Source organism: Rhipicephalus sanguineus, chromosome 7 (genome assembly GCF_013339695.2).
Source record: "Rhipicephalus sanguineus isolate Rsan-2018 chromosome 7, BIME_Rsan_1.4, whole genome shotgun sequence".
Lineage (NCBI taxonomy): Eukaryota > Metazoa > Arthropoda > Arachnida > Ixodida > Ixodidae > Rhipicephalus > Rhipicephalus sanguineus.
In genome coordinates this window covers 14,263,565-14,279,861 of record NC_051182.1, presented here as the reverse complement: position 1 = coordinate 14,279,861, position 16,297 = coordinate 14,263,565, and positions in this window count along the sequence as shown.

Below are 16,297 nucleotides of genomic sequence, written 5' to 3'. Positions count from 1 at the left end.
CAAAAAGCAAACATTACGCATATCTGAGGCGCAACATCACTAGGTAAGTATTAGGTGGTGTGTTCCTTTAATAGAAAATACATGGATACGTAATTCTAGATACCCTAGTTGCTTAAGCTGCGCTGCAAATGCGACTGCGCCGAAACTTGGCTTCCTCCGTGCCCTCTGCACGAGCTCATTGTTGTGTTTCGGTTTCGGTTCAGTATTGCACTGTACGAGTGTCATGGGGCGCCGCTCTGGCATTCCTGCTTTACCCAGGCGACGTGAATATAAAAGAGTGTGTGGAGAGTACTCGTTGAGTGCGGGCGTTTCTTCTGCTTCGGCGCTTCGCGCCAAACCGCGTGTTCGGGCTGGCTGGCGTCCCCGCCGGTCGCGTTGGTGACCGCCGGTCTTCGCCTGCTGCTGCGCCGGGACTACCAGCCCGCAACACAGCATTCACGTTTCCCGACGTATTGCCAGATGGCGTTCATATCTCACGCAGCGCCTCTTCTATCGTCTTTAGACGACATTTGCAGCGAAGCACGCAGATACGCGGCCAATTTTTTGTTTTGGATTAGCGCGATGCTGTGAGCGAGGCCGACGCTTTTACCACGCTTGGGCCAATGTCGCCACCTCGCGGTGTGTTAAGGCATTGACAAAACTGAACTTCGATTGAAAACGCGTCGAATGGGACGGACGTGTAACGCGTTGCAGGTGCTAATCGCGGAGACCATAGTAATGGCGAATTACTTTACCTTACCGCTCCCAGAGGGCAACGCCACCCCGCCGACCGGGAGAGTGGTAGATATAAAAGGCGCGTTTGTAAAGCCTCTAGAGTCTGTGACCGTGGCGCAGTGGATAGCGTGCCCGGCATCTGTTGTTGCGGATCGAGCGGTCGTGGGTTCGACGCCCGGTGACGGAACCTTTTTTTCTTCGCCATCTGATCGTGTTTCTTTTTTCGACGTCATTTCCGTGACGGAAATAAGTCACTGAAGTCTTGGTGGACCCCGGCATAAAACACTTTCGTGTTAAAACATTACCCTTCACCATGCACTCTTATCGCAATCTCTTATGAAACTTCCGAGACACTTGAGCATTTGTCCTTATGCCTGCAGTTACTCAAACACGCCTGCACGGCAAAATGAGCCATCCTAGCACACTGACTGCGCTTGATGAAATAAGCGAACAAATGCTCACCACACCGTGTGGGCGCACAGGCCTATAAGCGGAGCGACAGAAGAGAACACGACATTTGCTGCAAGCGTCTCCTATGCTACCTATGCTTCGTGAAGCGCAGGCCCGTAACGCAGGCAGACGCGCACTGCCGCTTTGTCAATGGAGCTCGCCCTGAATTCCTAGGCTGCCACTTGCTTTGAAACTCGCATATCAGCGGTTAAAAAGACAATCACTGGCCGTGAGCAGTGCTGGAAACGATGCCAAAACACCCAAATGAGGCACTTCTTGCAAAGCACCACCAGAGTATCCGTCTAGCTTTCTTTTCGACGCCCTGCACGTGACATCAGACACGCAGCATATCTCCCACATGGTGATTAAAAGATAATGTCAGCGCATCGCATTTCGTGTCACGGAACGCTGCTGGCCTGTGTTCGAGAACTCACAGCAGAACCACCACGCCTGACCACAAGAGATGCAACTTTCAGGCATTGCCTGTCCTCCCACATGGCGACTAAGATGATGTCAGCAAATCGGAAACCACAACCGCTGTGCTTCCTCTGACTTCGCATGGCTTGTGAGTGACAAAGATTTGAGCCTCACTGATCGTCCTTTTGCTCAGAAGCAATTCTAGCGCTAGTGTGCACCATAGAGTTTCCTAAAATGACCTAGAGGGAACTCTGGCGCTGCGATCGTTCAGCCACCATGGGAATGATGGGTAGTACACGGATTTGCCTAGTCTTCGTGCTTGTGGGCTTCGAACGCACTTGTGGCTTTGTTTATTGCTATGCTTTGGTTTTCTTTCGGATAAAAGAATGGATCGTTGTGAACTTCGTGACCAGATTTGAATCGGTGAGCCTGAAGGAGTTAAAGTGGTGAAGTGAAACTGCTGATTTTTGCTGAACTTCGTTTTGCGACAAAGCGGATGCAGGCGACGCGGAGCCAAACGGAGCCGAAAGAACGAAGTTTAGACAAATCCGTGTACTACCCATGATTCCCATGCTGGCTGAAGCGCGATGCATTGCAGCTCCCATAGACACTAGCGCCAGAGTTCCCTCTAGTAAGTATTGTAGGAAACTCTATGGTGTGCACGGAAGGTGCCGCTGTGGCTACTCAGCCAGCATGCATGGCGATGCACACGGATAATGCAGTACACACAGTGTCAAAAGAAAGAAGCCGGGACGAGCAGATATATCTGTAGAAAATTAGAAAGGCGGGAACCTGTCCACGAACTTCAATACGGTGGTCAGCCCGGCTTGTTGGTATGAAGACAGACATTAGTCCCATGTATACTATATGGACAGCATGGCTACAGCTTCCCACTTGCTCGATACTCTATTCTTGTACAGTACACAGAAATCAAATACCGCACAAGCGTCGCAACTCTCGGCTCACGAGACGCTGTGACAGACGTTCTTCAGTAACGTGACTTTGATGTGCTTGTCAGTGAATGTTCGCTTTGCTTTCAGACATACGAAGTGATGGAATTAAATAAAAAAGGCATGCCTTCCTTACCTCTGTCTGCTTAATCAGGCCTGACAAACACCGCGAGGCCTCCTCTGATTTAAGGGAGAGGAGCATCCCGCTATACAGGCCTCCGCCTCAAGAAGAAACAGTGATAAAAAATAACGAGAGAAAAAAAGAAGGAAGTTGTTTTCTGTATAGTTTACGTCTTCTTTTCAAGGTTAGGGTGCGTATTCAGGCACGATTGTCATGTGCCACTGGATTGATCGCGGCGCCCCCAAAAAGAAAAAAAATTCTGGCGACTGTGCGGAACTTCGCTGCCCGAATACAGGAGACGGAACTGCATCCGATTTCCGATAAGTGGAAAGCCACCATCAGAATGATTGAATACGATACCAGCAAACGAAAACAAATGGCGCATTCGCGTCCGCTGCACCGAATCGACTTTCCCACAGTGAATCGCAGGGTGCGCGCGACAAGCTTAACCGGGTCATCCACATATTTCATGCAGCGTGACAATTCGTAAAAGAACTCAAATTAATAGTGGCACTTCCTTATTACAACCGAAATACATAACTTGCCTAGACGGACGGCGGTTCCTCGAAGTGCGGAGAAAAGCCGAGGACGATGCGGACAGGGCAATCGATACCGCAGCCGTTACACAAGCAGGCCGAAAGAAGGCCGAGACGCCCGAAGGGAAACGCTGCTGTTGGTCGCTTTCTGTCGACGTCGGAGATGCGAGCACGCGGAAGCTCAGTGTTGTTGGCATGCGGGGAGGTTTCAGGGGGAGAAGGGAGGGAGGTTATGCCAGGCACACGTCCGGTTGGCTGGACGAAAGGGAGAGGAGCGAAGAAGCAGTGATTGCGCTGGCAGGAATGCAAACAGCGTGCACCGCTGGACAAGCTACAGATAGGCTCTCTTCGTTGAGTCATTTCTTTGTGTTGACATGCATGTACGGATGTCGCTGTACGACCGAAATTCATCGTCTACTATTAGCTGAGAAGTCTTATGTGCGAAAGACAGAGGAACAAAATGAAGCCCCTCCGAAGGAATGTCGAAAACCTGTTAAACGCGAATACTACATAAATATTGCGAACATTAAATGCCTAGCGTGCATTCAACGAAAGGCACTACCCACTTGGCGGATACTGTGCACCAAGCACATGCCATCGGAGGGCGACCACCTCGCTCGTTGAGACGAAGCTAAGCACGAATAAAGACCGATCGGACTAGTTGAACGGTTCCGGTGAGCTCAACAAAAGCCCCAAAGGGATTCTACTCTCGCGCCGGAAACAATGGGTCGTCCTATACGTGCTTCAGGTACGGGAACGACGACGTCTTCTACTCGCCATCGCGCAGCAGTCCTTCAAGTCGGGCGTCTCAAGTTCGCCAATCGAATAGAGGGGTAAGTACCAGTCGAACTGCTATCCCACTGCGCATTAACTACGGACGAATTACTCGCACAACCAACAATATTTCATCATTGTTCTTTACGGCACCACAACGACCTAACGCGTGTCGCACTTTCAGGTTCTCGATAATTCTTTTTTCTTGATAAAACGCACTTTGGACGTTCACGCAGTCCACTCCCCACTATCCCTGTGAAGTTCGCATAACTGCACGGGCGTCCGCAGGTGGGTCCCCTGGAATTTCGGATAACATTTTTCTAAGCAGTGTTGTGATCGTGCCTGCCTTTCCCGGGGTGGACGAGGGGAGCCTCGGACATCGGAGCGGAGGTGCCCAGATGTGCTCTCCTCTGCTGTGGCGGCCGCGCGGAAGCGACGACAAATACGTGCTGCCCCGCCCTCTTTCGAGCGGCCGACGCCGCCGGTTCTTCCTGGAAGACGGAGATCTTTGGCGCAGAAGCCTGGTGTGCGAACCGCGCGGCCGCGGCGAGATCAGAGGGTTCGGCACCGCGTCCAACCCGGCGCCGCTTGGACGGCATCGCACGAGAGCACGGCTGTGACAAGAGTTACGAGCTTCCTTGCCCCCTCGCGAGCGGCCACGACCGTTAGAGGAGGAGGGCAACTGGGAGGAAGGAGGCCTGCAGCCACGGAGTCGGACACTTATGGCTGGGACTCGAGAGTCAGCAGTCGACATGTGAAGATGATCTGTACATTTTGTAAATACAGTTGATTTTATACACCAACATGGTTCCTGAATGCCGTCCGCCACGCTCAAAGGTCGCCTTGCCCGTCGTGGTGGCCTCGGCACCCCAGCTCCCGGTCCCCCAGTCGCAACAGTGGATGGCAGCGGTGTGACGATCTGCGCGGCAGCTTGACTCCGGCTTGGTGAGTGCACGACCTTTTCTTCTTGAGAGTTGCCAGGCTTAACGTGGTTGTTCTTCCTGACAACAAGGGTGTTGGAAGCCTGTTCAGGAGAACCTTGCTTCAACACATATCCTTGAGAAACTTGTCGACAGAATTGTACTAGCCATGCCGTGGAGAAAGTTGCGCAGATCGGACCTGGACGCGATATGCGGGGAATGCGGGATTGATTGTGGGAAACACCTAAAGAAGGCGGAGGTTATCGAGGCGATAGAGGCGAGCGGCAGAGACGATGACGAAGTCATGGAGTTATGGGAGACTATTCAGGAGCAGCGCGAACTGAAAAGGGAAGAGCGCGAGCTGGAAAGGAAGCGCATAGAATTGGAAATAGCTCGAGCAAATTCCTCAGGCGGCGCAGCACCCAATGCTCCAGTGAATAAAGTGCCAAAGATAAAAGACCTCATGAACTCCTTTAAGATGGGTGAGGATATAGGTTTATTCTTGGTCAATTTTGAAAGAACTTGTGAGGGTAGGTTTCAGCGCGAGTTGTGGCCGCAGATGCTTTTGACCGTTCTTCCTTGTGAGGCAGCAGAGGTACTCGCTCGGTTGCCGCGAGATGATGTGGATGACTACGACGTGGTAAAGCGGGCGCTACTAAAGAGATATCGGCTTTCTGCTGAGGCTTTTCGCCGACGTTTTAGGAATGGTAGCAAACGGAGCAGCGAGTCATTCACTGATTTTGCGTACAGCCTGAAGTGCAACCTCACCGAATGGCTTAAGGGCGAGAAGGCATTTGGAGACCATGACAAGGTAGTAGAACTAATTTGCACTGAACAGTTCCTGAACAGCCTAAGTGAAGAAACACGCTTGTGGGTGTTGGACCAGCCAGGGGTAAAGAATTTGGAGCGCACCGCAGAGTTGGCTGAGGAGTATAGCATTAGAAGAGGAGAAGAGAAAGACCGTAACAGACCAGCAAAGAAGCCTTATCGGGAGAATCCTAAGCAGCCTGAGCGCAACGGTATTTCATCGAATGCACCAGGAAAGGTGATCGAAAAAGACAGGCACCGAGATTCGACCGCGAGTGGGCGCGCAGGCAAGGAGAAGGGAGAACAGGACAAGAATCGCGACAGAGCATTTGAAGCAAAGAAGCCCATTGTGTGCTTTCGATGTAATGAGCCAGGGCATTTAGCGATGGGTTGCCGTAAAGAAAAAGTAGTTTTTTCTCTTTTGAACCACACGGATGAGAACATGAAGTTACTCGAACCATACTTAAGAGAGATGACTGTCAATGGGCTAATGTGCCGGGTCCTACGCGATTCTGCAGCTACTATGGATGTAATCCACCCGTCCTACGTGCCAGCGGACAGATTCACGGGGGAGTGCGCGTGGATTAGACAGGTAGCGCAGGAAGATAGTGTGTGTCTGCCAGTGGCTAAGGTTCTCATTAAGGGTCCGTTCGGAGAGTTGGAAACGGTGGCCGCCGTGTCGCAGAGTTTGCCGAAAGAGTACGGTTACCTGTTTTCGAACCATTCGGAGGACATGTTGAGAAAAAGGGGCCTAAGTTTTGGAGAACACGCAGTGCATGCTCTAACCCGTTCAAGGGCAAGAGAGATCGCGAAGGAACTCGGGAGTTCCCAAAACGGGGAGGCACAGGCCCCCGGCCAAGCAATGACAAACGGAAATCAGGTGAACGTTCAGGACAATGGCGAAAATAGTTCCGAGAATTCCAATGAGGCCAGCGAGGAACTTAACCCCATTTTCGTGCCACCTGGCATGGACGGGCTCCTGGAGCTATCGAAAGTGTGCCCAGAGGCTATTGCTGCGGAACAGGCAAATGATGAAACGCTTAGGAAGTTGAGTGATACGGCGGACGAGGGTTTGGCGCGTAAAAACGTCACTTTCCGCCGTCGCGCAGGAATTGTGTACCGCCAGTACAAAGACGCGAAGGGGGTACATTGTGATCAGCTGGTAGTTCCACAGAAATATCGAGCCAAAATACTGGAGCTATGTCATGGTAGCGGGTGGGCTTGCCATCTTGGTAATAAGAAGACGAAGGCTCGTCTACTAAGAGAATTTTATTGGCCCAACTGTTTCAAGGATGTCGAGAAGTACGTACAAACTTGTGATGTGTGTCAAAGGATAGGAAAAACACACGACCAGCAGAAAGCACCCTTGAAGTTGGTGCCACTAATTAGTGAGCCCTTCCGTCGCCTGGTGGTGGACGTTGTGGGCCCTCTGCCAGTGACAACGTCAGGTTACCGCTATATCTTAACCATGATATGTCCTGCAACTAAATTCCCGGAGGCGGTTCCCTTGAGGGAACTGTCATCCGTGGAAATAGTGGATGCACTGCTTTCAGTATTTTCAAGGGTGGGCTTCCCGTCAGAGTTACAAAGCGACCAGGGCAGTGTCTTTACTAGCGCACTCACTACAACCTTCTTGGAGAGGTGTGGCATCAAGATAATACACAGCTCGGTCCGACATCCCCAGAGTAATTCTGTGGAGGCATGGCATTCGGTCCTCAAGAGAGTTTTACGGGCCTTATGCTATGAGAATCAGAAAGATTGGGAGGCGTGCCTGCCAGCTACCATGTTCGCCTTGAGGTCCGTACCGCACGAGGCCACTGGCTTTAGTCCCGCCGAACTCGTGTATGGGAGATCATTAAGGACTCCGCTTCGCATGCTACGAGAATCTTGGGAGGGAAGAGGCGAGGATCCCACGGTGATCGAGTACGTGCTAGGCTTACTTGGGCGACTCCAGAACTGCCGGGAGCTCGTGGAGGCGAACATGACAAGAGCACAGTTAAAGGCGAAACGTCTCTACGATAGAAATGCGCGTCAGCGTTCGTTTTCTGAGGGGGACCAAGTGATGCTCTTGGCATCATCTAAGGCTAACAAGCTCGCGGTTCAGTGGGAGGGCCCCGCGAAGGTAATGCAGAAGCTGTCGGACACCAATTATGTGGTCAAATTACCGGGAAGGCGGAAGGAGGTAAGGATTTACCATGCAAATTTGATGAAGCCTTACCACCAGAGGTCGGCCGTGGTCCAACTCGCGCTAAACATGCCCGAAGAAGTGGAGACTGACTTCGTTTTTCCCCGACAGGCTTCTGATTCACAGTCACTCACCCGCTTGCTGGACACGGTCGCCCGTAACTCCAATCTGGGTGGAGATCAGAAGCGGGAGCTTGAGCGAATGCTGCATGAATTTGAGGGAGTTTTCGTAGATAGGCCAGGCAGAACCGATTTAGTGGAGCACGACATCGAACTCACTTCTGATGCGCCCATTATTTCCCGGCCTTATCGGGTGTCACCTAGGCAAAAGGAAATTCTCGCACGCGAGATTCAGAGAATGTTGGAAATCGGTGTCATCGTCCCGTCCGAGAGTGAGTATACCTCGCCCCTAATCCTGGTAGAGGCACCCGGGAAGGAGCCGAGACCCTGTATCGATTACAGGAAGTTGAATGCAGTCACGCGGGACCAGCTGTACCCTATTCCCAACATCGAGGATAGAGTGGAGACTGTCAGCAAGGCTCAGTACGTCTCCACACTAGACCTCACACGCGGCTACTGGCAGGTACCCATGACTGAACGAGCCAGTAATTATGCAGCGTTTATCTCCCCCTTGGGCACTTTCCGACCACTGGCCATGAGTTTTGGGCTCAAAAACGCACCCTTTTGTTTTTCGCGGCTCATGGATCGAGTGCTGGCAGGAGCAGAGGAGTACGCTGTTCCCTATCTTGATGATATTGCGGTTTTTTCGAACAGTTGGGAAACACACCTGAGCCACTTGCGCGACGTCCTGACGCGCTTAAGGAACGCGGGACTCACGGTGAGAGCGGAAAAGTGTCAGTTGGGACAGGCAGAAGTGGAGTATCTGGGACACGTTGTCGGGCGAGGGTGCCGGCGGCCTCATGAGATAAAACTTGCCGCCATCGAGAACTATCCCCGGCCAATCACTAAAACGGATATCCGGGCATTCCTAGGCCTCGCGGGATATTACCAACACTACATCCACAACTATTCTCAGATAGCCAGTCCGCTCACCGACAGTTTAAGGAAGGGAGAGCCCATTAAGGTCAGGTGGGACGAGTTAAAGGAAGGTTCGTTCCTGGCATTGAAAGCCGCCCTGACGGCCGCGCCCGTCTTGCGAGCCCCGGAATATAACCAACCTTTCATACTTCAGTGTGACGCGAGTGAAAGGGGCCTTGGGGCTGTTCTGAGCCAGCGGGACGAGAGTGGACAGGAGCACCCCGTGCTTTTTATTAGCCGTAAGCTTTCAACACGTGAGGAGGCTTACAGTACTTCCGAAAAGGAGTGTGCATGCTTAGTGTGGGCTATTCACAAGCTTAGCTGTTACTTGGCCGGCTCACCCTTTGTTGTCGAGACGGATCACTGTCCCTTGTCATGGCTTCGGAATATGTCTCCCAAAAATGGTCGCCTATTGCGATGGAGTTTGGCACTGCAGGAACATAATTTTGAGGTGCGCTACAAGAAGGGGAAGGAGAATGGAAATGCGGATGCTCTCAGCCGAGGTTTCTTCTAACAAGGAGCTGCGCATTCGGATTTAGTTATGCCATCCATTGTTTTATATGTTTTGTAGTGTTTTATTTTACTTTGTAATTTTCGTGCATCTTTTCGGTTTGGTTTTTTTTTTTTCCGCGATTAGAAGCGCCTCGTAAGATTTTGTGTATGATCTGCCGAGGGCAAACTCTGAGAAAGGGATTTAGTTTTATTGTTATGTATTCCCGTTCTTCTCTCAGCTGTCGTTTGCCTCGGAGCTAGATGATTTGCGCCTTCAATTAACTGGGATCAAGACAAAGGTCTTCAAAACGTTAGGTACGCTACCATTGTACTTTGTTTTGTTTAGGGCCGATCGGTCAATGCTCCAGTGTGGCTGCTTTTCTGCCGATAGGAGGTTGAGGTCATAAGGTTTGAGATGAGTTCGGTAACCTGGCATATCTCGGGAGGGGTTGTGTGCCTGCCTTGTCGCTGCTCGGGTATACTGTGCGGATTTGATCGCTAATGTCAGTTCCCAGCCTTCGACCTGCGGAGACCCTTTTCGACCGAGAGCCCCACTTGTTACGGACCTGCTGACCCCTCTTTGGCGAGAGAGAAAGGGGAGCCGGAGACGATCCAGACATGCTGCTAGGCCAGGCCTCTTCATGGCGCAGCGTTGGGCTGCCCCCCCTTCGAGCCCTTTTTCCGGCGGTGGACGGGCTGTTGTGATCGTGCCTGCCTTTCCCGGGGTGGACGAGGGGAGCCTCGGACATCGGAGCGGAGGTGCCCAGATGTGCTCTCCTCTGCTGTGGCGGCCGCGCGGAAGCGACGACAAATACGTGCTGCCCCGCCCTCTTTCGAGCGGCCGACGCCGCCGGTTCTTCCTGGAAGACGGAGATCTTTGGCGCAGAAGCCTGGTGTGCGAACCGCGCGGCCGCGGCGAGATCAGAGGGTTCGGCACCGCGTCCAACCCGGCGCCGCTTGGACGGCATCGCACGAGAGCACGGCTGTGACAAGAGTTACGAGCTTCCTTGCCCCCTCGCGAGCGGCCACGACCGTTAGAGGAGGAGGGCAACTGGGAGGAAGGAGGCCTGCAGCCACGGAGTCGGACACTTATGGCTGGGACTCGAGAGTCAGCAGTCGACATGTGAAGATGATCTGTACATTTTGTAAATACAGTTGATTTTATACACCAACATGGTTCCTGAATGCCGTCCGCCACGCTCAAAGGTCGCCTTGCCCGTCGTGGTGGCCTCGGCACCCCAGCTCCCGGTCCCCCAGTCGCAACAGCAGTAGCAACGAGTTCGCGGCTTGATTAGCAGCCGCATATCCGTGCGAAACGCCTTTCATGATGCGAACAACCTTTTCAAGTTACACACTATGACTAATCCTGCCGGTCGTATCACGGCAGTGAAAGAAAGGCTGGCTGTTCTCGATTCAGAGCCTGAATGTCCATCAAGACGATATGTCCAATGGGTCACGTGAACGGCGAGACTGAATGTCCAACAAGACGAAATGTCCAACGAGGCTGAATGTCTAAAGAGTATGAATGTCCAACGAGACGGAATGTTCAATTTAGAAGAGAAGGACTTGTCCTAGCTCAAAATTTGCCAGAAAACTGATTCATTGCGTTAAGATAAGATCGCATTTTCTATGTGTTTTGCAAATGTTCACTGTGGCGTCGGGCATCGTATTTTTGTTTCCTTATTAATTTGCATGTGTCGCGTCGGAAGAGCGTCCTTGTTTGCCAACACAGTGTTCCGGGGGGGCGCCCTCGACACGGCAGTCGGGTCGACGAGGACACGTCGGTCTAGGGCGGCGCGACGCTGGCTCTTCTTCCGCGACGCCTCACAATCGTCGGGCGGCAATGTCGACACGCGCTCTTCTTATTAAGGCGGCGTGAATGGAGCGTTGCGGAAGCGGACAAATCGCCGTGCAGAACGACGGCCGGAACAAGGGGCCAAGTGCGACCCCGGCGCAGTCTTAAGGCCGCCGCAAAGGCGACCCGGAGGGGATTAGCCACGGTCCACGGGCTGCACCGCATGCACACGAACCCGGCGGCACAACGGGGAAGAAGGCACACCGCCTCGACAATTGGCGGCACTGGGTAAGGCACAGCAGTATACCTACATGCACGCCGAGGTATAACCCCGCACGTGGGGCCGTTCTCTCAAAGAGGCACACGAACCGAGAAGGAGCCCGCGCGAAAATTCGCCGCTCAGACTATTTCTCGCGCAGAATGGTTACACGCGAGGCAAGGCGGCGAATTCGAGACGGGAAAAAAGTTTCACGCCGACAGAGAAGGCGGAACCGCCAATCTGCGGCTTTCGTAGAGACGTAGTCGCACCTGCCCAATTCTCAACAGCGAAGGAGTCCTCTACGTAAAGTGCACTAAGATGCTCGAGTAAATAACGGCTAACATTTTGCTGCCAACATTCCCGTTCCCTCAACATACACGTGAAGGACATATCTGGCTTGTAGGTCTTAACGCTAAAAAAAATGCTAAAGAGGCACGCTTATAGGCACTGACCGCTCAACATTCACGCCTGCGACTAGCACCGGTCGCGCGACCAAGTTAGTCGCAAAGCGACTGCTCTGGCTCAGTCGCTCGCTGCTGCATTTCTCAGTCGCGTGACTGCCTCTGAACCAATCAGATGTGCAGGAATAGTGCTTACTTTGCGGGGCTGATGTGAATCGGTGTGATGTGAATTCCGTGTGCACGGCGCGCAGGTGTCAACATCGGTCGCCTTGAGTCGCTTTTTGGTCGCCAGTCGCAAATGCAAAAATGTTCCAAAAGCCGGGTTAGTTCACGATTCTAAAAGATGTACTCCGATTTAACGCAACAAAAATATAACAAAATTACACAGACGTTTCGCCACCTGTGCGGGTGGCGTCCTCTGTATGTATACCGAGTATGTATACGGTATGTGTACTGCCACCCGCATAGGCGGCGAGACTTCCATGTAATTGTTATATTTTTGCTGTGTTAAGTCGGACTAAATCCTTTAGGATATATTGAGGGTGCAACCCCCATAGGTGGCGAAACTTCCATGCATTTTTGTTACATTTGTGTGGTGTTAAGTCGGAGTACATCTTTTAGAATAAGTCGGAAATGATGGCACGACCTGTGGCAGTCGCAGGCGTGAATGAGAGTTTCAAGTTCAAGTTCTTTACACAGAGCCTCGGCTTTTTGCTCGTTTCGTCCTTAACAAAAACTCAAGTAAGCACGCCGATATCAGCAAATCGAACGTGAGTGTTACGGACGGCCGGGAAACTGCTGCGTTGCGTCAGATCGATCGACTGACTCCGGCACACTTAGGCACGTTGTGCAATGCTGTCGAAAGCAGCCTCTGCCGAAAAATCTGCCCGCAAGAACCTGCTGTGGGCCACACGGGCTATTCGCCAACAATGCGATCGTTCGAGAACAGATTCGTTTCAGCGAAGCGACGGTTTCGAGAGAGCGCCGACAGAGTCCGAGGCACATTTAATTAGCCAACATGAAGGGAAACGACACGTCGCCTTTCCTAACACATGGCGCTGATGCCTGAGTCCTACTCGTACGATTAGTTACGACAGGTGCCATTTCTCTTAATCAGGAGCCCAGCGGTAACGTGCGCTGTGCTGACCGCAGCGACGGGCAAAACGTGCGGGCGCCGTATACGTCGCAATATGCGCTAAATGTGGACCCGGAAAAAGAAACGTCCTTCGCCGGAAGAAAGCCTCTCGGAAACGGCGCCGCTGCCCTCTCCCCAAAGGAAAGGTCACGCTTCGCTCCTGCACCAGACGACGCGAAAGACGTACATCGCAGAGTTCTCTCGAAAAAATCACCGCGTTCGACTAAAATGACAACCTTACAGAAACCAGACTTGGTGCTCCCAGCTGACGTCATCCGGAACCGCTTAGAAGACCTGGCTCCAACCTAAAAATAGTTGTGTGCCCCGCCCACAGACGCCGCTGTCCTACCCAGAGAGAATTTTCGTAGATCCAGTCGTATTCGCTAATTTTCATGACGTCAGGCACCTTTCGGGTAGGTGATTGTTCCCGTAGGGGCCCGCTAAATTTCAACAAGATATTCCCACACTACTGCTCAGCCAAACGTAATATTTTAGGTAGAGACTACAAACTATTAATTCTCAGTATGTGTAGTACTGACACTAGCACCCAAAAAGCACTTAAAGGGGTGCTCACACCATTTTTCGAAGGCGAGCTTACTCTGTCATACAAATCCGCCGTATGCAGAGACGGCTCTAAGCAAGTGTGAAGCTCAGGCAATGCTGATAAGATGTTTTATTTTGATATTGTAGTCAATTTTTGCATGGCGCACCTATCGACATCGACACTAGATTGACGTCATGCTACAGTACTAATTCTGGTGACTTCAGTGACTTAATTCACGCAGCAGTCAGGCTAGTTGTGGTGACGTCGGGTGCCACAACATTCAAAATGGCCGCTCGTGCTTCACCAAAACATTCAAAATGGCCGCTTGTGCGTCACCAACGGCGCCACACAGCGCACACAGCGGAGCGGCCGTCGAAACGTCACTATATCTTGCGCGAGCACGTGACGAGGCGCTCATATCGTGTTGTGACGTCAGGGTGCAGTAGAAACCGAAACTAGCTTTTAAAAACATGCTGTAATTACTTTTTCAGGGTACACACACACTTAGCAGTACATTTTGTAAGCTCTTCAGGGCTTGGCCTTTCATTTGTCGTAAGAAAACGATAACTGAGAAATTTCGAGTCAATACCGTTTTAAGGTGAGAACGAAAAGCGCTTCCCTCTTGCTCAGACCAATGACAGGCCCGTCGCAGTTATAGGGGCGGAGCTCGTACTTATTCTGAGGTTGTAACCGACTGTAGCTTTTGTTTTTTTAGACTGTCGGGACTTAATTAGGGACCACCATGTGCAGATAGTTTCTTCTTTCCGCATCGTCATTAGTGCCAATCCGACTTTTACATCGCAAGGGACACCGAGGTTGAACGACGGCGCCTAAAGCCCTAACCACGCGTACGCGTTACAATGCGTACGTATGGTTAATGCCTCCGCAGCGAACTTGCATCTCGTTTATCTGTTTCAGGGTGATGCGATATCCGATTCGAATATTCCATAAAATCAGGTTGTCGCCGGAGAAGCGCCTTGCCTCGCCGAAAGGGTCACGCTGCTTCGACAAACAAGCGCCGATAGTGGGGATGCTTGCGAAAAGGGCCGGCGCTCGCTTAGCCAGCGGATGTGAACAGTTGCCGATGCACACGCCGACATGGGCCGCCTCCTCCGCACCGGTCAGAAAGAGCACGACGGCGGACAGGCGAGAGGCCACTCTAGCGAAGTAAGCGAGATCACGTTGACGAGGAGACACTGCTGCTCACTGGGGTCGCTGGACTTCACTCTTGGCCAATATTCGTGGAGCAAGGGAAAATCGGGATTGCAGCGAATAAGTTACGCAGCACAACTGAAGCCAGGAATGATTATGATCAGAAAGCGCGCGCAGTGCAGGCAAAGCTACGGCAGCGTAGCCGAACAGACACAACTCAATCCCGCGTCTCAGAGGCCACGCGTTTGAGCCCACACCGGGAGAAGAGGAGCGAGGAGAATGGCTGCACGGAGAGCTCACTTGCCAAGGCTGGGAGCATTTCCTCCTTTTCTTCCCCGGTGCCAGCATCAGAGTCAGTCACGGCGATAATGCAAAAAAGCTCAAGATCCATCCGCTAAGTCCATCCGGTGTCGATAACTGGAATGCTAATGAACGTAGTGCAAAGACACGCCGCCAGTACGGCACCGACGGACCCACAAGCTCCCCCGACCATGCAGGTGACGTCGCAGCGTTCTGTGCAGCCTGGAAGCAATTCTCCGCTTCCGTCACCCTGCCCCACGTGATGAATGCTTAGGCGGTAGGAACTCATCGGCGACATTCAGCGGTGCACAGACAAGTTGCAGACTCGGCGCACTATAATTCAAGCGAATGCCGAGAAGTGTGGTGCACCCCGTTCTCACATTACAAAGTGCCACACGCGGTTAAATTAAGAACGAAATGTCACTGCAGTCTCAACATCGCGCGGCTGCAATAGCCACTGTGTCGAAAGGAACAAGTTAAAGGGACACTAAAGGCAAATAACAATTTATGTCAGAGTGAAAGCCCAATGTATGATAACTTCTAAAACGGCAATATTATCAACAGCAGTGCCCTACTTACCGAGAAATTAAGCTAAATGTATCACATGATGAGCGCCACGAGTGGGACATTTTCGAAGTGATCCCGATGACGTAGGGAAGTCGGCCTACAATAAATCACTAGTAATCAAACTAGCAGCAGTAAAAAAAGAACATTCCGAGCATCAAAAGACGTAATAAAATGCTGTTTGTTCGTTTCCGCTTGATTCATGGAAAACAAAACCTCCGTGGCGTTGCCATGGGGAACGGCGCGCGTGGTTCAAAGGTTCCGTTTTCGCCGAACTGCGCCTCGCCCGTCTCAGTGGTAGTTTCGGGATCGCGTACTGCCGTGCGTGTTTTGCGCGCTCGTGAAAGTCGCTCTGACAGGAAGTTCGACAAAATGCCGCATGCGTGTGATACTGCCGGATGCCCGAATGGTGCACAACGCCAGCGCTGCAGCAAGGAAACCGGTGTGTCTTTTCACTGAGTGCCGCGGAATGAACCCTTACGCTCGAAGTGGCTTAGTGTCATGCCATTGCGCCAGTGTGCTAAACAGTCAAAACCTCTGCGTGCGTGCTCGCTGCACTTTCGTACTAGAGCACTGCACGGGCCGATTTTTCCGGCCCGGGCCCGGCCCGGCCCGAAAACGCCATGCTCCGGCCCGCCCGAGCCCGGCCCGGTGTTCTTAAATGTGGCCCGTACCCGGCCCGGGCCCGAAAGGTTTGGGCCCGGCCCGGCCCGGCCCGACCCGACCCGTTTCAGCTAGTTATGC